The 22837-nt window shown below is 43.2% G+C and overlaps 1 protein-coding gene across 4 annotated transcripts in view; it reads left to right on the top strand.

The window, feature by feature from the left end:
- Nucleotides 1-22837, top strand: part of gulp1a (GULP PTB domain containing engulfment adaptor 1a) — a 149005-nt gene that overhangs the window by 46815 nt on the left and 79353 nt on the right. For all 4 annotated transcript variants that reach the window (XM_072685416.1, XM_072685413.1, XM_072685415.1 and 1 more), the window contains exon 2: nt 11547-11636. The gene's annotated coding sequence lies outside the window, so the exon portion shown is untranslated. The remainder of the gene's footprint in view (nt 1-11546; nt 11637-22837) is intronic.

Genomic DNA, 22837 nt, shown 5'->3' with positions numbered 1-22837 from the left:
TAGAATGGATTATTATTAATACTAATATTAAAATAAAATTGTTGATATCTGTATTCTGTGTAAATGACCCCTCCAGTCACATTCAGTGTGTGTTGCACTGGAGTGTTTCCTCTAGAATGGTAATTGAATCAAATCATTGTGGGTCAGAAGTTCAAACTTCTTTGGGAGCACTGTTTTGCATCAGTGTCTGGTCTCTAATAGGCCTGGGCAGAAGGTCAGTGTTATCAGATATGCGATGAAGAAACCCAGTGACAATGCTTTAGTGCCTTTCAGAAATATGAGGCATTAAAGGATCACTATGTAACATTTTTACCATTAAAGTAGCAGCTTCAGAATGATGCTGAAGCTCCACTGACTGTAACAGGGGGGAATAACGCTGCTGTCGTTGCTACTCCGGGCTCGGCATGCTGCCAACTGCAATATGTAACATTGAAGAAGTGGACAAGATAATGCACACAAGAACTGTGGAACTCTGCAGAGCCCGAGTCACATGTATCACCTCTATCAGCTCGTCCAGAAAAGCGTGTCCTTTATATGTTGGTCAAAGTGTAAATTACACTTCCTGACTGTAGGTGAAACCTAGGCGCAATTTTCCATAGTGTTGCTTTAATGAGTCTTTAGTTGATAAGTGATATGTGGATCATGTTCCTATCCATGTACTGTCTTGTTCAAAATGAAAAAAATAAAAATAGAAATCTGTGACTGATGGCCTGGACCGGGTGGTCCAGTGGACTAAGGTGCCAGAGGGTCGCTGGTTCGAATCCCAGTCATGCTGCTAGCCATCAGTAGCCGAGGCCCCTCGGCTACTGATGCTGGCCGTCACTGGCATCTGCAGGCTGGTGCGTTGCAGCCGGGTATGCAATGCTTCCTTCCATGTTGCAATGGCGGCAGTTCGAAAAATGAGAGGCTTGACTGCGCACACTTTGGAGGGTGTGAATGTGTTAGTCTGCTGGGGGCATTGCATGCGAGGGGGGGTGGGGGTGAATACGGCTTGGGTGATTGGAAGTTCAAGTTGGGTGAAATGGGTGAAAAATCTGATAAAATTTATTTTTAAAAATATAATAATAAAAAATAAATATATATATACAGTGGGGAGAACAAGTATTTGATACACTGCTGATTTTTCAGGTTTTCCCACTTGCAAAGCATGTAGAAGACTGTAATTTTTATCATAGGTACTCTTCAACTGTGAGTGATGGAATCTAAAACAAAAATCCAGAAAAATACATTGTATGATTTTTAAATAATTAATTTCCATTTTATTGTGGGAAATAAGTATTTGATACACCAGAAAAAGAAACTTCATATTTGGTACAGAAACCTTTGTTTGCAATTACAGAGATGAGACGTTTCCTGTAGTTCTTGACAAGGTTTGCACACACTGCAGCAGGGATTTTGGCCCACTCCTCCATACAGATCTCCTCCAGAGCCTTCAGGTTTCGTGGCTGTCGCTGGGCCACACGGACTTTAAGCTCCCTCCAAAGATTTTCTATTGGATTCAGGTCTGGAGACTGGCTAGGCCACTCCAGGACCTTAAGATGTTTCCTACGGAGCCACTCTTTAGTTGCCCTGGCTGTGTGTTTTGGGTCGTTATCATGCTGGAAGACCCAGCCACGACCCATCTTCAGTGCTCTTACTGAGGGAAGGAGGTTGTTGGCCAAAATCTCACGATACATGGCCCCATCCATCCTTCCCACAATACGGTGCAGTCGTCCTGTCCCCTTTGCAGAAAAGCATCCCCAAAGAATGATGTTTCCACCGCCATGCTTCACGGTTGGGATGGTGTTCTTGGGGTTGTACTCATCATTCTTCTTCCTCCAAACATGACGAGTGGAGTTTAAACCAAAAAGTTCTATTTTTGTCTCATCAGACCACATGACCTTCTCCCATTCCTCCTCTGGATCATTCAGATGGTCATTTGCAAACTTCAGACGGGCTTTGACATGCGTTGGCTTGAGGAAGGGCACCTTGCGTGCACTGCAGGATTTTAATCCTTGACGGCGTAGAGTGTTACTGATTGTTTTCTTTGAGACTGTGGTCCCAGCTCTATTCAGGTCATTGACCAGGTCCTGCCGTGTAATTCTGGGCTCATTCCTCACCTTCCTCAAGGTCATTGATGCTCCACGAGGTGAGATCTTGCATGGCGCCCCAGACCGAGGGAGATTATCCGTTATTTTGCATTTCTTCCATTTTCTAATAATTGCACCAACAGTTGTTGCCTTCTCACCAAGCTGCTTGCCTATTGTCCTGTAGCCCATCCCAGCCTTGTGCAGGTCTACAATTTTATCCCTGATGTCCTTACAAAGCTCTCTGGTCTTGGGCATTGTGGAGATGCTGGAGTCTGACTGATTGAGTGTGTGGACAGGTGTCTTTTATACAGGTAACGAGTTCAAACAGGTGCAGTTAATACAGGTAATGAGTGGAGAACAGGAGGGCTTCTTAAAGAAGAAGTAACATGTCTGTGAGAGCCAAAATTCTTACTGGTTGATAGATGATCAAATACTTATTTCCCCCAATAAAATGGAAATTAATTATTTAAAAATCATACAATGTATTTTTCTGGATTTTTGTTTTAGATTCCATCACTCACAGTTGAAGAGTACCATTTGATAAAAATTACAGTCTTCTACATGCTTTGCAAGTGGGAAAACCTGAAAAATCAGCAGTGTATCAAATACTTGTTCTCCCCACTGTGTATATATATATATATATATATATATATATATATATATAATCTGTGATTGAATCTGTTGGGCCATGACCTATCAAGTAAAAGCAACTCCTACATTTATGTTTTATTTATATTATATATACGCTGAAGCACCCGGGCCTTTACATTTACATTTATGGCATTTAGCTGACGCTCTTATCCAGAGCGACTTACAAGGTTACTCGTATTACAGAGGAGGGTCAGTGTAGTGTTAGGAGTCTTGCCCAAGGACTCTTATAGGTGTAGCACAGCATAGTCACCCAGACCGGGAATCAAACCCTGGTCTCCCACATGGTGTTGTAACTCAGTGGCAGGTAGTGGTGTTATCTGTTGTGCCACACCAACCACCTTTATCCACCACCCAAACAGTGGCAGCCGCCAACAGCAGAAATTGATTAACCTAGTATTGCTGTGCCGACTATGAACATATAAAAATCGCTATGTTGTTTTATTCTTCAATGTTATTTTTTTAAAAAAGTGTTTTTTATCATGATGTCTTGGTGCTCGTCGGGTGGCGTCGGGGCCCTGAGCGTCCGCGTGATTGGAGTATGCCTTGGGCCGGCTCTGAGTAGAGGAATTGGTCTACTGTCTAATGAAAAAAGGAACAAACTAAGAGTGTGTAGGTCCCCTGGACATGTTTGTAAGTCGACCACCTCACACTGCTATGTCGTAGCTTCGTTGCTCAGTACTCTCAATCTGGGATGGGAACATCAGAAGAACAAGGAGAAGGTGTTCAGAGTTACTCTGCATTCTTTGAGATGTGCTTTCATTGAAGACTGTACTTAATGGTAGAAAGCATATACTGAAGCTAACCCAGAGTGTAGGACTCAGCAGCAGTGATTTTATAGGTTCTTTTTAGATTCAGTCCAGTTCCTAACGTCAACCTCCCCAACGAGACACACTTCAGTGGAAGTCTCAGAGTACATGTATGTCCTGATCAATAATACAAATGTGGCGGCTCCTTTTCTCATTCTGCTGTCAGACTGAGCTCTGTGTGTCTGCCGGCCTGAAGCCTGATTAATTCCACTCTGCTCCCTGGAATTACTGTTCAACTTAACTTGACTGGGTTGACACATGAAATCAATTATTTCTAACTGGGTCAAGCAGTAATGTAGCCTCCACCTCTGTATCCATCCACCCAGTCTCGCAGCACACCGAAGGAATTAGGGAGGCTCTCTAATACCTTTCCTCCAGAGGAACAACAGTTAATGGATTTGGTCCTCAAGGTAAAAGCCTGTCTGCTCGTTTTAAGTGAAGAGGCTGATATAGGGAGGCTTTGCCTTTTCACATATTCACACTCTTCACGTATATAAGAGGTTTTTATTATTTATTTTTAACGCAGGTTGTGGTGTTCTTTTTGCTGTGGTGGGGTTTGAGTTAGATGGAGCTCAGAGAGAATGAATGGTGTGTATTCTAGCATCATATTTAGATATAGCATTCAGTCCATGCTGTAGAGCAGGGGTAGAAAACGCACAAGACCGTACAGTAATCAGGCCCTCCGGGACCAGAGTTTCCCACCCCTGCTGTAGATTATACTGCATATTTAGGAGGTTATGTGGAGGTTGCACTGCTGTTAGATGCTGTTAGATAGAAGACGTGGGCTTGTAAGTAATAATATTTGCAATTTTCTATCTTTCGCAACTCTCATGATTTTAACAAAGCTATATATATATATATATATATATATATATATATATATATATATATATATATATACACACCCGTTGCTATTGGTCTACATGTACCTGCATCTACATGCAGCTATTGGTCAAACTGCTTAAGGCCCGCCTTCTTATGGCCGCTATTGGTCTACATGTACCTGCATCTACATGCAGCTATTGGTCAAACTGCTTAAGGCCCGCCTTCTTATGGCCGCTATTGGTCTACATGTACCTGCATCTACATGCAGCTATCTGTCAAACTGCTTACAGGATGCTTAAACTGCATGGCTTAGGATTTGAACTCACGACCCCTGGGCCATAGTGGTAGTGCATTGGTGCCCCCTCACCTATGTCCCTTATATAACCCTACACCCTACATAACCCCAAGAACATTACATTGCTCCAAAACATTTTAATAAACTTTAATAAAACTGCCATTAAAAGAGACCCCCTCTTTCACTCCTCAGCTATGACTTGCTTCGTGTCTTCAGTTCGCACTGGAGCTACAAGGCTAATGTAGTCTAAGCTCATATAACTTCTTAGCTAAATTAGCTTTGTAGCTTTGTGCAAAACTTCAGAGACACGCCGTGGGTAATCGGCTGCAGAAACCTGTGTATATGGATCTTTTGCCAAACCACCCTCTGTTAGACCTCGCTGGAGGATGCAAATGCTGTTTCTGTCCAAACTTTGCCTGCATTGGACCGTTCGGGTCCATCGTGCCCCGATGGCTGAAAGGAGTGTGTGTAGCTGGTCGGGAAGGATGGCTGAGGGAAGGCTGTGTTTGCTCTTGGAGGCTTAGCCCCAGAGTCTCCTCCAAGCTGTGTGTGTGCCTGGCTCTCTCAGGCTGCTCCTGAAGCGCTTATCTACCCATGGCAGCGTTTTGGCACCGGGGCGTCGACAGACGCTTGGCCTGGAGAGCTCAGGCAGGCTAGAGGGCTTGACCCAGAACATTCTGCTGAAGGACTGGCAGCATCAGAAGAGCAGGACCGAAACGGCCGTCTTATCATCATAATGTGCTAAGGATGGTACAGTTCAGAAGTTTGGGCACCCTGGAAAAGTGGTAAACACAGGCTCTGGAGCTAACCAAACACAAAAGCTGACCATGCAGGAAAATAAAATGAATGTGGCCTATGCAAAAGTTTGGACATATTACAGTACCTTTGTTCTGTTTAGGTGTAGTTTCAGTATGTGTTGGATCATTATCCTGATGGAGAAGCTATTCTCTGTTGAGCTTCCACCTTTAACAGATTTCTTTGACACTTTCGTCTACACCATGGCATTTTGTGGAATCCATTCTTGCCTACAACTATGCAGTATTGTCCAGCATTGGCAGCAACACAACCCCAAAAGCATGGTAGATGCACCCACATGTTCCACATGTTTCATAAATTGAATCTTCAGATCTTCAGACCCGCCTGGCCTCATAAAATCTGTACAATTGTCATTAACAGAGTGTTTCAGGATTCATGTGATTCCAGTGAAATTTTATTACCTGAACCTAAACCTAAACCTAATTCTAACCCTCACTTAATCTTACCTACTACACCTAAACCTCGACCTAAACCTAAACTTTACCTACTAAACCTAAACCTAAACTTTACCTACTAAACCTAAACCTAAACTTAACCTACTACATCTAAACCTAATTCTATCCTTAGCTTAAACTTTACTTACTACACCTAAACTTAATTTTAACCTTAACCTACACCTAAACTTAAACTACTAGAGCTAACCTAATTCAAACCTTAACCTAAGCTTAACCTCCTACACCTAAACCTAAACCACTACACCTAAACCTATTCCTTTACCTAAACATAACCCATTACATCTAAATCTCAACCTACACCTAAACCGAATTCTGACCTTAACCTACACCTAAACTTAACTTACTACACCTAAACCGAATTCTGACCTCAACCTACACCTAAACTTAACCTACTACACCTAAACCGAATTCTGACCTCAACCTACACCTAAGCTTAACCTACTACACCTAAACCGAATTCTGACCTCAACCTACACCTAAGCTTAACCTACTACACCTAAACCGAATTCTGACCTCAACCTACACCTAAGCTTAACCTACTACACCTAAACCGAATTCTGACCTCAACCTACACCTAAGCTTAACCTACTACACCTAAACCGAATTCTGACCTCAACCTACACCTAAGCTTAACCTACTACACCTAAACCGAATTCTGACCTCAACCTACACCTAAGCTTAACCTACTACACCTAAACCGAATTCTGACCTCAACCTACACCTAAGCTTAACCTGCTACACCTAAACCGAATTCTGACCTCAACCTACACCTAAGCTTAACCTACTACACCTAAACCGAATTCTAACCTAAATGTAATTGTAACCTAAACATTGGCTAAACTTAACCAAGTGCTAAGTGCTTACTGTTTCTGCAGGAGTTTGCATCCATCAATCCCTGTTTTAGAAGCTGCAGTTTGGAGAAATGCAAGACGATGTGGCTCCACTGTTTTCTCAATTCTTCTTTGAGTACATGACCGGCTGGGTTGTGTATTTAAAATCAAATCAATACTAGAAAGACACAAACTTAATTATAGACTATATATAAAAATCCCAGTGTTGAAGAAGCTAAAATAGATGCATATATAAATACAGTATGTGTGTGTGTAGGGTCTGAGGAAACTATATGAACATTTAGCCAAAGGTGCATTGAGTTCAAAGGGGTTGTGGGTAAAAGAGGGATTTCAGAGTCCCGTTTAAAATGTAGTCCACTGCAGTTCTTTGGTTCTATGCCTCTGGGGTGCTGTGCTGCTGTGCTGGCTGGGAAGTGGTGTCCAGATTTATGCTCAGCGCTGATGAAAAGTAAAGTGAAAGTACTGAGCCCAAAATACACTTGAGTGAAAGTAAAAAAGTATGGACTAAAGTGCTATCTAGCTGTGCGCTGTTGCATTACTTCTTCAGCAACTCTAAAAAGTGTTAAAAAGGTTCTGCAAGTTCTGCTCAGATATAATGAGCTTCTACTTTGGTGTTGTACTCTACAGGGACCAGGCAAGTCATGATGTTTGCCAGGTTACTTGGTTCAAACCATTATCAGCACCAGAAAGATGGCTGGAGAACCCCAGGGATGTGCATTAAGCTCCATTTCAGAGGAAATCTATGACTCAAGTCTTGCTGCCCTCAGCTCCTTCTGCCCCGTCACTCTCAGAACCGGTCAGACTAAACCTAGGTTAGGAATCCTCTAGGTGGCAACGTTTCTGTGGTCTGTGGGCAAAACAAACCTAGTCATAGAGACAGAATGAGTGGTTTTGATTCCATGTTCTTCATGTTTTTGTAGACTTGGGTCGTCTTGGGTAGAATTGGGTTGGAGGTACTATCCCAGCCATCATGGTCATGTGGGGCTCACATGGGTGAAACGTGGGCTAGGTGGGTTTCAGGGGGGCATGAGTGGGTTTGTACATGCATTTTTATTGGGACACAGTATATTGTGCTTTTCCAAATGAGCCCCATAATTAGAGCCCACCTTAATCTCACATGGGTCCCATGTAGGCCTCGTATACTGTGTACAACTCAGATGGGGCCCATGTTTAACCCCTCCTGGTCCCATCACTGACGCTGGTGGGCATCCATATTTGGGGCCAACGTGGAATTGAGGACAAAACTTTCTGGTTCCCAGTTGAGCTGACCATACAGGCTCCACATGGACATGTTAACTAGAACGTCGTCACTGTCATGCAAAACCCTTGTATCTCCAAAATGACAACTTTACAGGAGAAGGAAAAAACCTTAACTTTCAATGGTGGTCAATGTAAAACATTTTTCTTTATTAATCCATTCACCACAAACACAAACCTGGCCCTCGGGACGAATGAACTTGGAGTAACTGTCTCTACTGTCCAAGGAAGTCCTTCTACTAGATTTTGGAAGAGCATTGCTATGAGAATTTGGTTGCATTCAGTGACAAGAGTATTAGTGAGGTCAGGATGTTGGATGCTCACCACTACTCTACCTCATCATCCCCAACTCCTCATTCCAAAAATACTGGATGGAGCACCACCATCATTCCAGAGAACACAGTTCTTCCACTGCTCCACAGCTCAATGCTGAGGGGCTTTATACCCCTCTACTAGCCCACACCCGGTTTTAGGCATTGTGCTAATATGTCCATGCTTATCCACTCCAGAGAGTCCTATTCCATTGGACGTGCTGGGGACAGTGGTGGCTTCGTAGTCAGAGCTCCGGGCTACTGATGACAGGGTTGTGGGTTTGATACCTGGGCTCGGCAAGCTGCCACTGTTGGGCCCTTGAGCAAGGCCCTTGCTCATCTGTGTAGCTGGAGTAGCTGGATGGATTCATTTAGGGGTGTCCACAGACATTTGGACATATAGTGTATTTTCCCAATCTGCTAGACTAAACTGAGAATGTTAGCTGTACAAATATCTGATGAAGCATTGATTGGTTGCCAGGTTTGGGTATCGGGTTGAATCTGCTGGTGGTGTTTGGTTCGGTTTATGGGACAATAGCGGCAATACAGCAATAACAGAAGACAGCAGTTGGAAGATTCACTCAAGCGTCCTCTTCTTTCCCTGTCTGGTGATCGTCGCCCTCAGCCGTTATAGCTGGCATGTTTGATTTTGGTTCACGGCTCCCAGTGTCTCAGTCCATATGCCATCAGGATTTTGGATTCATTAGTGTGTCAGATGTCGTTTTTACGACAGCATGTTTCACAGTAGTGTCATCAGACGTTTAGAGACTCATTTGGGTCGGATCAAAACCGGTGCAGAGCCAAAGCCCTGACTGAGAATGTCATCTGCTGTTTCACATGGATGGTTCTGGTTTGCAATGAGATGCATGCGATTCTGACACTTGGATGAGTAGAAGCTTTTGCGTGAGTTACCTAAGCAATATCACACAAGCTGCAGTATGTAACAGTTATACTCACTAAGGTAAAGGTGCACGTATTTGTCACTGTACAGTGTACAGCGAAATGTGTCCTGAACACACACTCACACACACACACACACATGTGTTAGGGGCAGTGAGTACACACACACACCCAGAGTGGTGGGCAGCCAACTCCAGCACCCGGGGAGCAGAGAGGGTAAAGGGCCTTGCTCAAGGGGTCAGATTCAGGGGTCAGGAGACTGGATCTTTAGCTTTGGAGTTTATTCATGTGCAGACAGAAAATCATACACGGGCACAGCTTGATCACGGTCAGTCTAGTCTAGTCCGACCATGTCCAGTCTAAACAAATCCAGTCTGATTAGGGATATTTCAAGAGGACCTTATATACATTGGGAACTGTGGGAGGGGAAAGGATGATGAAGAAAAGGGAATTTAAGGAGGGGTATGTGGGGGATGAAGGTGAGGGTGAAGAAGGGGAGTTTAAGGAGGAGTAGGAGGGTGATGAAGTTGAGGGGGGGTTGATGGTCATCACAACAAAGGTCATCTGTATGACCACTTGATTATCACCTTTTGAGGGTTATTTGAATTACCATATACAATGCTGTGGCCAAAATGGAAAATACAGTGGTATGACCATCTCAGTGGTTCATCTCATTAATTTCTAGAGTGAGATTATTATCTGAGAAATCCAGCTCAACAATTCAGCCTGGACAGCTGGAAGATGGCCAGTCTGGGAAAGCTAGTTGATTAGCTTAGCTCTTGACCACCTTAAGATATGTTTTGATTTGACCGAATGGTTTAGCTGGTCTACCAGCATGACCAACCTGACCAAACTAGTCAACAGTATGAACAAGCCTGCCAAAGGTGGTCAACCAGCTTTACCAAACCAGTCAATCAGTATGACCAGCCTAATGCCCAGAGAATGGCATCACCTGGATGACCAGCTTTTCATCCACCTTGACAACCAATAAACATTCCAGCTCAACACCAACTTTTGGTCTAAGCAAGGTTTTATTGGTCAAGGTGGATGAAAAGCCACCATAGCAAATGTTTTCATTTGAGTTAAATGGTTTAGCGGGTTTAGCTGGCTGACCAACCCAGCTAAGGTGGTCATCAGGCTGGTCATACTGACTGACTAGTTTGCTTAACCACCTTTGTCAATTCTGGCTCATACTGTTGGCTATTTTGGTCAGGTTGGTCATGCTGGTAGACCAGCTCAACCATTCAACTCAAATGACAACATATCTTATGCTGGTCAAGAGCTAAGCTAGTCAACTAGCTTAAACCAATTGACCAACTTGAACTGTCCAGGCTGGGGAAGTTGGTTTCAGTAGGGGACCAGGAAAGCTCCCTTCTATTGACATATGTTGAAGATGAAGTTTGTAAAACCGCAACTCCATTTGGGATGGATTTCCAAGCAGATGGATACAGAAGGAAGCCAAATAGTGAACGCTACTGCTAGGACATTAAATATTTGACTGTGGTCATAGAGTATAATGGAGAGAGAACAACAAAATACCTGGGATTACCAGTGGTTGAATAATGCGTTATTAAAAACATAAACACATTATATATTAAAAACAATGTAAAACTGTGAATTCTATCAAACTAATGAAGCTGAGTAATGTGGTGCTCCACATCTTAGCACATTTTGACATGATTACAATGATTTGACATGATTATAATCAGCAATCACTTAGGTTGTGTCAAAATGTCATGATGAAGGCCCCAATAGAAATGAAAACTGGACACCCTGGCTTCACTATGCGTCGAAATTAGGGCCGACTTTGGATAATCTTGGGCTACAACCTCTCCACTTGGTGCATAACTTGTGGAAACTGGTGAAAACATAAGTATGAACATGCAGTATCAGTTTAATGGACTTTCCAGCTGGTATCCTTGCTTGACTGTGTTCTGTTTGAGTGCTTGACCCGCTTATTATTGAATAAATGAACAAAAAAAAAACAAACAAGAAAAGGTCAATTATGAAATAGAAATTCTCCAAAATGACCTAAAATACAACCTTTTTACATTGATTTCCATTAAAAGTAAGAAGTTTTTTCCATTTTCATGTAAAGTTGCCATTTTGGAGATACAAGACTTTTGCATGGCAGGAACCAAATGAAGAATTTTGAATCCCAAAAAATGATTGCAAAGATTGCAGGAATCAATTAGTGTAATGTGCTGCATGTGATTTCTTGTCCCCAATAGCTTTCGCTGGTTATTGGTCATGTCAGCAGACATTTAGATGAGATTCTCCTTTAAAATATTTTCCTTTCCTCCTCTGTAGGCAAGCCACCGTTCCTGGGACTCAGACGAGGTCATTAAATGAGTGAGAAAACATCTGAGGACTTCAGACAGTTTTACAGACACAGCACTGGTAAGCCACACATTCCCCAGAGCACACGTTCACATATTCACACATGGGTTTCATTAGACTACACTGTGTATTAGCCCTGCAATTGATGATTATTAAGGTCAATTATTATTTGATTAATCAATTAATCAAACCACTGAGATTATCTGTTGGCCTACTTGTGGACCATCATGGTCAAGCTTGGTCATACTGTTGGCTAGTTTGGTCAGGTTGGGAAACTATTCAACTCAAATCACAACATACCTTTTGCTGGTCAAGAGCTAAGCTAGTCAACCAACTTAACCCAATGGACTGACTAGAACTGCCCAGGCTGTATTGGTTTCAGTAGGGGACCAGGAAAGCTCCCTTCTATTGACATATGTTGGTAAGGTGAAGTTTGTAAAACCGCAACTCTGTTTGGGATGGATTTCCAACCAGAATCTGGTTTTAAAACCCTGCTGAGAAATCCTGCTCTATACCAGCTTTTGCTGGAAGCTGGTCTCAGATGGTCTAAGCCTTTTTTTTTTTTGGTCAAGCTGGTCATCCAAAGGACGGCATTTTCTGTGCTCTCCAGCTGGTTAAGTCATACAAATTGATTGATGGACCAGCTTGGTCAAGCTTAGTCATACTGTTGGCTATTTTGGTCAGGTTGGTCATAATGGTAGACCAGCTAAACTATTCAACTCAAATGACAGCATATCTTATGCTGGTCAAGAGCTAAGCTAGTCAACTAGCTTAACCCAGTTGACCAACTAGAACTGTCCAGGCGGTGTTGGTTTCAGTAGAGGACCAGGAAAGCTCCTTTCTTCCCTGGCTTTTAAGGTCAGGCTGGTAATGCTGGTAGACCAGCTAAACCATTCAACTCAAATGACAACATACCTTATGCTGGTCAACTAGCTTAGCCACATTGACAATATTGAACTGTCCAGGCTGTATTAGTTTTGGCGGTAGACAATTGGACTGGATTTGCTAGCAGATATCTAATGTTACATCAAATATTTTACTGTGATCATTACAGTGGAGAGAATGACAAAATTCCTGGTGGTCCATGAGGAGGACCTCAAGTTAAATGCTAAAACTAGCAAGCTAGCTACCTGGCCATCAAGGGTTATTACCTCAGTTCGGCTGCTTAAATGAAAACAAGCTCAAATCTGAGCTCATCAGAGTCTGGTGACAAAATAATCTTGATGTGCTGTCGGAATATGTGAAACCTCATGTCCAGGACCTTTTCGTTTTTTTATTCTGACCTTAAATGTGACATCATGTCTCAAACTCCTTTGTGGGTGATGGCTGAGGTTGAGATTGAGAAGCTGATCTACGAAGTGGGTAAACACCCAGAACTATATAGGCCATCTTGACCTGACTTATATACCCGAAGTCAGTCTGAACGTGCACAGGGGCTCCCGTATGAACATTCATTGGCACTCTCACTGCAGCACTTCACTGTGTGATACGGTGCAGCGCTTCCCAAGCATTCATTCAATGATGTTGAGGTCAGCCAAATAAATCCTTTTGTCAAAAGCAGTTTTCAGGTCAATCAGCTCAGGCCAGTCGCCAAAATCAAATCATGTCTCGCTCATCAGGATTTGGAGAAGATCATACATGCCTTCATTCATTTCATCTCGTCTGGATTACCACAGGGCTTTACCTTGGTATTAGTAAAACCTCTCTGACCTGTTTACAATGAGTGCAACATTTCAGCTGCAGGATTGCTCACAGGCATTAAAAAAACTAGATCACATGACTCATCACATGGTTTTTAGCCTCCAGGTTTTTTTTCCATTCCAGGTCTTTGCATTGTTGTATACTTGCATTTTTTCGTGCGGAGAAGAAGAAAGTAAGCTGAAGATTTAGGGGTGCAAAAAGTTGTGCAGAGCTCTTAGCTCACAGTCCGTTCTGCAGGCAGCTCAACCCCAAGCTTCCCAAGCTTCCCAAGCTTCTCAAGTATTGTGTCTCAGTACACAGCCTTATAGTTGGTTTACAGATTTAGGGAGAGGCAACAGTGTGTGCTCTTTAAATGGACGGTCAATCTTGATGACTACTACGATCTAGGCAGTTGCAACAGGATGTATCTGCCTGACCCTGAAGCTTCTGACCCTTTAATGTCTAGGCTAGTCTGCATCTCCAGAAGGTCTGCAAGCCTGGTACACCTAGTCACCATCAGATCGTACTACGTTTTAACACGTCAGCCAATGTAATATTCAGCGAGTTGCTCCTGGCTGTTCCACGGTCTCAGCTGAAGCGAGCCTATGCTGTTGCAGCAGTGAGACTCTGGAACAGCCTACCAATGGACATTAGGTCCGCCCCCTCTGTCTCGCAGAGATGGAGTCAGCAGTTTTATTAACGCAATAGGATAAACAAAGGGGGCAAATGAGGCAAAAAGGCAGCAAAACATGAACCACAGTGATCAACAAAACCAGAATGTGGCAAACAAGAGGGCGAACCAAAACCGAACCTGGGACTGGGGGGTTGAGCTGGGGGACCAGCTACTGAACAAGAACGGTTAGGCCGACCAAACCTGGAACCGCAGCGCGCTGCCGTGAGTGTGGGTCGCCTAGCTGAGACGTGGGTTACCAGTAAATCCTGGCCGTGAGCAAGCCTCACCTCGCTGATGACTTGATTGGCAGGCTGACCTGCACCTGAACGTGAACACTGAGCAGAAGCTGGCCTCAACACGCTTCTACAGTACAGGGAACCTCTTGTGAAACTTCGAGGTCCCAGACAATACAGTTCTTCTCTGTACAGGCTTCTTAAATCCCCCCAATCCCAGGTCAAACACGTGAACCAAATGAACATGAATCATGAGCCGATACCAAACACATGAACGTAAACAAGGTGGAAGTCCTTATTTGGGCCTGTGGGCGGCGGCTCGGAATCGGCCTGGGGAGGAATTTACAGTCAGAATCAAATCTAATGTCAAATGATCCACCTTTACCTTTATGACAGCTGGCAACCTTTTCAAAATACTCGCTTTCAGTTTTCAGGTTACAGAGATTTCAGAGATTTCTCCTCAGTCTTAAAACCGTCCAGACTGGCCAACCACACTTTGAAACCATTGTTTTACTGGAGGTACGTGTGTCGATACCTGGGGGCGCTCAAGGACTCTGCACAATTCAATTCCTCGTCATCACAAAAGATTTTTTTTCATCATTGCTTTAAATGAAAATAAAAAAAACAAGACTACAAAACTTCTGACAAAATGCAAGAATTCCATTGTTTTGATGGAAACATGTGAGTAGGCTGGCTCTGTACTGCTTATTGAACATCTCCACATCACAAGAAACTCCCTTGTGGGTGATGGATGAGGTTGAGATTGAGAAGTTCAAAAGTTCAGATCAAAAAGAATTGGCGAAATGCTCAGACCCACCTGCCACCAGTCTCAAAAACGGCCACAAACCATCTCAACCTTGAGCTTGTAGACCATCTGAACTTGAGCAGAAGCTCCGGTCTGAATGCTCATTGGCACTCTCACTTCAGCACATTCGTTTTCTGCTTCAGTGATGTTGAGGTCTGGACTGGTCTGGGCAGGTCAGTCCATTGCTCTGAGACCAGCAGCAGCAGCTTCAGCAGTTGGATGTGTCTGTTTGTTCTTTTCAATAAGAGCTTCTTGAACATCTCCACATCCTTTCAGACCCTTTCAGTTAAGTCGTCACCTGAGAGTGGAAATATGGTCACGAGCATCTGTAGATGTTTTCAGATCTGGAGCTTGAGCTTCTTCTTCTCTCTCTCTTGAGGATGAAAGCCTCTGTTCTGTTTATCTGATGGGGGCAGTGTTGGAGGTCTTTCAAGTTTTGCATTGTTGTTGGGGGTCCCGTTTTCTCTGTCTTTTTTGTATGTCTCGACTTTCTCCATTATCTTCCATCTAATCTCCTCATAAACATCTGAAAAATGAAGAACGTGTACTTAATGTCCAATTTGAGAGGAAATTAAACAAATGAAGGGTGCTGTGAGTTTTTCACAGTGAGTGGAGCTCATATCAATAGATATATGGACGCAGATAAATCATATCCTCCCAGTTTTATTAGCTTTTAGGTACGGCCGTTTTTCAGGATGGCAGGTTAAAATTAAAAATCAGCAGGACGTCTTTTTTTAGTCTATGGATGATTCTGTGAGTGTGTTTCTTCGGTGCTGTCCTCTAATTCTTTAATCAGTTTCTGAGTTATTTGTTTCATCATCAGCAGCGTTTGGGTGCGTGTTTGCATGCGTGTGCTGTTTATACCATGCTGCTCCCCTCCTGCTTCGGCTAATTGAATTAAAATTGATTCCTGAGAGAGCGCATAATGAGTCGAGATACAGGCACAGTGAGCACCTTCCTATCATCAGCTAGCCTGTGGCCTTGGCACTACCTGAATGAACACCGACTGTTGTGAAAACAGCACCACCTTTTTCCTCGATTGGAGCGTTTCTGAAGGGAGCTGCGTGCAGGATTGAAGCCAAAGCAGCGAATCAGCGAATCAGTGCTGCATCGTCCCATTACTGCCTGTATTCTTCCAGCTAAATGTGATTTAGAGAGTAAACAAACAGCTTTCTAAATGCAGAATGTGCACTCAGGCAATCTTTCCCCGTGTATTAAGGCTGCCACTGTTGATTATATTAGTCGTCTAGTAATCTACCAATTATGACGATGATTAATTGAGTTTTCAGAGTTTTTTTTTTTTTAAAGAGTCCAAGAATAAAACCTTACCTGAGCACTAACAGACCATCCAGAGCCTTGCAGAGAGTGCAGAATTCTTTAATGGACAGCTGCATAAAAAAACATACAGAACGAAAATCGTATAAAAAACATATTAAGTATTTAAGCATTTACCTTGGCTTCCTCAAGGACATCTTGGCTCTAATATAAACTCTCAAAAATAATTTTTCTGTTCCCCTAAAGAACCCTGTTTGTAACCATGCTTGTTCTTCAGGCCTGTAAAAGGCCTCTCTGCTACAGATGTGTCTTTTCTCTAGCCTTTAAGAGAAGAACACACTCTCCAATATGGAGGACCAGCTGGATATCTTCAGGCATGATGGTACACATGGTTAGTGTCTTCACATAGGCAGCTCGGATTTCTGGTAGTTGCGGATCTCCCTCAGAGCCACGATGCTGGACCTGTAAACAGCAATGTTGCTATACGCATTCTGGAGTGGTGGCGCTCCACCTACAACCTCCAGAACTGATCATTCCACATCAGAACCTGATCTCACTGATGCTGTATTGGCTGAATGCCGCTGTCTTAGTATTAGTAGCTCCCATTTTTAACTTGTATTAAAATAAGTACACAGACCCAATAAGTACGCTCTGCTGGCCTCCTGCAGGGCAATGCAGGCTTACCAGCTCTGGAACGCCATAAAAAATAAAAAAGTCACTGACCAATAGGTCAGTTGTAAGTAGGCCAACATATCTAATACCAAGCCTGGAATCCTAGAGGGGCATGAGGGTCCATAGCATTAGGCTGTGGGGTTCTCCAGAGTGATGGAGCTCCATTCAGTATGTTTGAGATTCCTAAAAGAGACAAACTCCTTATGAATACTCTTCATTGATGAGCAGGTGTCTACAAAGCTGCTTCCCTGGGGCCTTGCGACTGGTGGACTTACTGCCAGTCTACTTGGTTCTTGCCATTGTGTCGAGCTCTGCTCTTCTTGGGAAAATAAAGAGAATCTCTTAAGTTGGGTGGACGTTACACACAGTCACTGACGGTCACTGCGAGCATTTAACAGTGTTTAACAGACCCCTGCAACTTATCCAGAATGCAGCGATACGGGTCGTCCTCAATGTTCCTAAATTCAGCCATGTCACTCCACTGCTGTGTTCTCTCTTTACTGGCTTCCTGTAGCTGCTGCCCAGGTCATCAGATTTAGACCCCTGACTCTGGCCTACAAAGCCAAGACCGGACCAGCCAGCCCCTCCATACTTGATGGCGATGGTCAAAAGCTGATCTGCACCAAGAGCTCTTCCAGCTTCAAGTATGGCTCGGCTCGACCCACCATCCCTCAAAATCCACGGAAGACGAGCGTCCAGACTTTTTTCTGTCCTGCACCGAAGTGGTGGAACGAGCTTCCCCTGGATGTCCGAACAGCAGAGTCCAACGCTCGCTGTCTTCAAACCCAGACTGAAGACCCCCGAATAGCAGAGTGGTCACCCTATTGACTTGTGTTTAGTAGAGTCTAAGATTAGAGGATCTTTAAATTATTAGTCTATTTAAACCAGCTGAGGTTTTTCTTGGGTAAATAGTAAAGCACTTTTGTAAGTCGCTCTGGAGAAGAGCGTCTGTTAAATGCCTTAAATGTAAATGTAACAGTGAGTGATCCTGCAGATACAGTAGATCTGTACAGGCAAATGCTACTAAAGCTTGGATTACCGCTCTAATCTCTTTAGTAGTTGGAAGTGCACAGTTTTCATTTTACCTCAAAGGTTATTGTGGTTCAGGAATCACAAAGCCATTGAATTCAGGGCTTCCAAATCTGCAGTGCTAATCTGGGTATTAGAAGGCATTATTGTTTTTTTTCCCCAAATCCATCAGTATTCAACCTTCTAACTACTGAAGGCCTCCATGTATCACTGCTTATAAAAAAGGGCAAATCTCTGTGATGGATGGTGTGAAAGCATGTGCTGTGTTTGTAGATCATGAATTACGTTTTAGCCTGGACCATCCCATCCGTCCAGCCCATAGCATGCCTGTGCTTCCCCATCTCCTCATTGGAAAGGCTGGGGTGTTCCTCAGTACTAGAGAACGTGAAGAAAGGACCCGTGGTCTTGAGAGGAACGCTCTTTGTAAGTAGCCTTAATGAACGATCTTGAGGACAGAGGACACTTATTGAGATGAGCTGTGTATTTGCTATTTCTCAGTCCTGTAAGTCCAGCTGTTGCTATGTCACTATTATCCACAGCTAACTAGCTTAGCTACGGCTACCGCTCGAGGGTGTATAAGCCTTACGACACACCAGAATCAAGGCTAGGATATTTCAAATGAGAACCAGGACCATTTCTTCTTCTTTTGGGCTAATGGTGTTTAGCAGACCAGCGTGAGGTGCATTACCTCCACCTACTGAACGGCACATTTCATTTAAAACATGAGAAGTTAAAAATGCTCAGTTGTGGATCTGACCAGGGTCTCCGTCCATCGTTTCAGAGCTGAATTTGCAGTGAATGCTGGGTATGTTTGCACATTGTCATCAACAGCTCACCAACCGATGCTGCCTCTTCTTGATAGGCCACCATATTCACCCATATTCACCATCATGTGTCCATTAGTGTTGGACACAGCTGGAAGTTAACCCATCCATGCAGTAAAAACACTCACACACTCACACACTAGCAATCAAACACACACAGTGACAGTGAACACACATGCCCGGAGCGGTGGGCAGCAATTGCTGTGGTGCCTGGGGAGCAGAGAGAGGGTGAAGTGCTTAGCTCAAGCCCAAGCCGAACAGTGGCAGCTTGCCGAGGCGGGGTATCGAACCCACAACCCTGTCATCATCGATAGCCTGCTGCTGAGCCATCACTGCCCCATAGCATTCTTGGTAGATGCGTTCCTGAGTATTGGAAAGCAACTTGGCCAGTGGAAGATGACTTCAGGAAAGGACGCGGGGACAGAGAAACACACAGGAATGCAAATTGAGAAACGGCCCTGGTCTGAAAGCCATGTAAAATGGGCTGAGCAGATGTGTGGGTGCGTTGGCTTTCTGAGCACGGGGAGCCGAACGGGTTGGTTTGGCTGACTGAGCACAGTGGTGCACTTTCAGATTCTTCCCGCAGGACTTTATTTATCTATTTGTTGACTTGTTTGTTTGTTTGTTTATTTATTTATTTATTTGTCAGCCTGTCAATGTATGCCTACCTCAGGAGTGTGACTGAGGTAAATGCTTGGTGGCGAATACTGGGTCCCCACTGATATGCAATTTTCAGTTTTCCAAACAAGTCTGCTTTACTTATTAATGCACGAAGCATCAAACGCAGCAGCGGCGGCAGCGGCAAAAGAGTTCATGCAAGTTTATCTGTGGCTTTGCCTGCGAGCTGCAGTCAGGAACTGCTGAAGCAGCCCAAGCGATTCGACGACTAGCTTTGGAGTTTAGGAACAGAGAGCTCGACAGATGTACATACTGTACTCGGGTATGAACCCAAAGGCAAACATACAGTACCACGATATTTGAAAGTAGATTTGATGCGCACTCTGCTGTGGGGTGTCTTAGATTTGTGCTTTCCGAGGAAGTAGCTGAATGAGCAGAATCCAGAGTGCAACGCTCTGGTGCTCTTTGCAGATGATCCTGCAGAAAATGTGAGAGACACACTTTGCACACCAATATTCACAGTTCATATACTGTAAGTCCATTAAAAAAAGCACTGACCAATAGAATGGGACACTCTGGAGGAGACTCAAATGCACCTGAACCTGAGCGATTGTAACTCTGAACGCTCTAGAACTGGACAAGAACCTCTGCAGAAGTTGGAGACTGGTTTCTGTAGTGGTGTCCATGCAGCAGTTTGAGGTGTTTGGATATCTGCACAATGCTCCAAACCTATGACTTCAAATTCCAGCTCATTTCCCCACTGATATCAGATTCTGCCCGGGATGACCAAGTATAATTTCTGGAGTTTCTGGCCTTTGGTCGTTTCCACATAAACTGAGGGTATAATAGATGACAGTAAAATGCAGACTGCTTCAGGCAGACGTCTGGGAAGGCTTTCAAGGAAAGAATCTTGGAAATGCAGCCTCATTCCCTGATAACTCCAGACTCGGATAGTGTTGCAGTTGCCTTGGAATTAAAGAAGCCCTAGAATGGAGAACTGTGTTTGTCTTGGAAGACTTGAATAATGAGAGTTCAGTACTTGGAGGCTACAAACCGGATACCTTAATCACTGCTCTTCCTCCTTCAAAAGAAATTCCAGGAGAATTAAAACAGCTGGAAAACAGGCCAATTCCAAACCCACACAACTGTTACATCACAGTCTTGATTTGTTGTATTTGCACTCCGAAAATTGACATTAGGGATAGGACCAGCCAGTAAACCAGCCAGTGAACCAGAGCTCAGGTTTATTTCAAGAGTCTCCGTAAAATGGTACGATAACAGGGTGGTAAATAGGCTTGTAAAATCGCATCTGAGATTTTTCACCCCAAACAAAGATCACATATTTACCATTTAAAAAAGCAGAAAACAACATGCATTATTTGGCAAAAATGTTATTTTTATTGATTTTACAATATTAGTTTCATCAATAAATATATTTAGAGAATTGTTCACAATAAAGCAGCAACAACAACAACAAAACAATAATAAATAATAATAATAATAATAATATTGTTATTATTATTATTATTATTATTATTATTATTATTGCTACACAGTCAGAGAGACTACAGTCTTTGCTGAATCATATTAAAACATCAATGTTGAACACTGTAATACTTAATGACGATACGCTGATTACCTCTCACCAGATCACCTCTACCAGTTTTAATGGAAACCACTGTCAACCTGAATGCAGCCCATCAGGAAGAGGGAGGGGCTTATGCGATGCACGCGGTCACACTAAAACGATTGGGTCTTATTAATCAGTTCTGAACTGTAGGGGTTGTGATTTTAGGGGGTTTATGTTGCTACAGGGGAAATTGAGTTCATGTTAAATGGACTTTTAGTTAAACCCATCTTTGTAGTAAATAATACAATATTTATTTACTATAACATGTAATACTATTAGTGTGTAAAATTACGCAGTAAAATAAAAACATATAGTAGTGTTTAAAAAAACAATTTCATAAAATAAACATTCAAAATATTAAATCACATCAATTTTAACCTTGAAAAATGTATCAGACCAGAAGCTAAAAATTGACTGGAAAATAGTAAGTTAGCATATGAAAGATCTCATGAAAGTTCAACTAATGAAAAAATGTTTAGTGCAACCAGTTATCAACTAATTTATTGTAAATTAAAATGTACTGTATTGAGCCGCACGTCATGTAGAATAAGTTTTAGAATTTAGTGTTTAATATTAATATGATTAATATCCAAAAACCTTTATATCGTACAGCCAGCCCTAGTTTTTGTATTTGTATGTGTGTGTGTTTGTGAAGCAGAGGATGTCTTGCAGCATCAGCCAAGAATAGAAATGAAGTTATCTCAGCCTCTATCGACCTGATCAGATTTGCTGGTGATGTAATGTCCAGCCTCAGTTTCACCTTTAGTTGCGGTTTTAGTTTTTCTTGCTTTTTTCTTTTTCACATTTTGTTGTTTGTTGCAGTTTTACTGTCTTCACGCTTCCTTTAACTGAAGAGACCTCAGTTCACATCTAAGTCTGTGCAGCCTCCAAAACCTACAGAACCAGTTAATAATATCTGTGAGGTTCAGTGGGGCAGCATTGGCTTAGCGGTTAGAGCTCCAGGCTATTGATGACAGGGTTGTGGGTTCGATACCCGGGCCTCTGCAAGGCCCTTCACCCTCTCTGCTCCCTGGGTGCTGGAGTTGGCTGCCCACCACTCTGGGTGGTGTGTGTGTGTGTGTGTGTGTGTGTGTGTGTGTGTGTGTGTGTGTGTGTGTGTGTGCTCACTGCCCCTAGTTCACTAGTCTCTGTGTGTGTGTGTTCACTACCACAGATGGGTCAAATGTGGAGGACACATTTCACTGTACATAGTGCAGTGACAGATATGTGCACCTTTACTTTTTCTAAAGCTGTTCAGGTTCTCAGAAAGTGCTTTAATTCTCAGTGGCAGGCAGAGGTGAATAGAGCTGTACAGTAAGGAAGTAGAAGTACTTCACTAATATACTTAAGTACTAAAATACTGTATCTGTATCTACTGGAGGATTATTGTTTTCTCCTACTTCCACTTTCACTGCATATTCTGGATGAGTTTAATACTTTTACTCCGCTACATTGTTGATGTGCTGCATCGCTTCTCGCTACAATTAAAATAAAAACAGCACGAATCATTTCAAACCCACATTTTCACCTCCAGAGCGCTAGATGGCGCTGTCACCAGGTTTGATGAAGCTGCCGCAACACTGGTCAGAACAGGCGATCGAGCCGTGAGCGAGATGCTGCCGTTCTTCCTCTCTCTCACTCCGCTGCTGCAGTGAGGACACTAACGCTAGAGCTCTGTTAGTTTATCTCCAGATGGAAGCAGAAGAACCACCAGAAGAACCTCCTCCATCTTCACCTCCTGCAAATACTCATATGTGTCCGAATGGCCTGAGATCTTTCAGCTGTAGTTGAGTTTACAGAGAGTGAAGCTCAGGGGTTTGAG

This window comes from Salminus brasiliensis, chromosome 8, assembly GCF_030463535.1.
Source record: "Salminus brasiliensis chromosome 8, fSalBra1.hap2, whole genome shotgun sequence".
Lineage (NCBI taxonomy): Eukaryota > Metazoa > Chordata > Actinopteri > Characiformes > Bryconidae > Salminus > Salminus brasiliensis.
The sequence above is the reverse complement of the archived record's forward strand: the minus strand, read 5'-3'. Positions and strand labels throughout refer to the sequence as shown.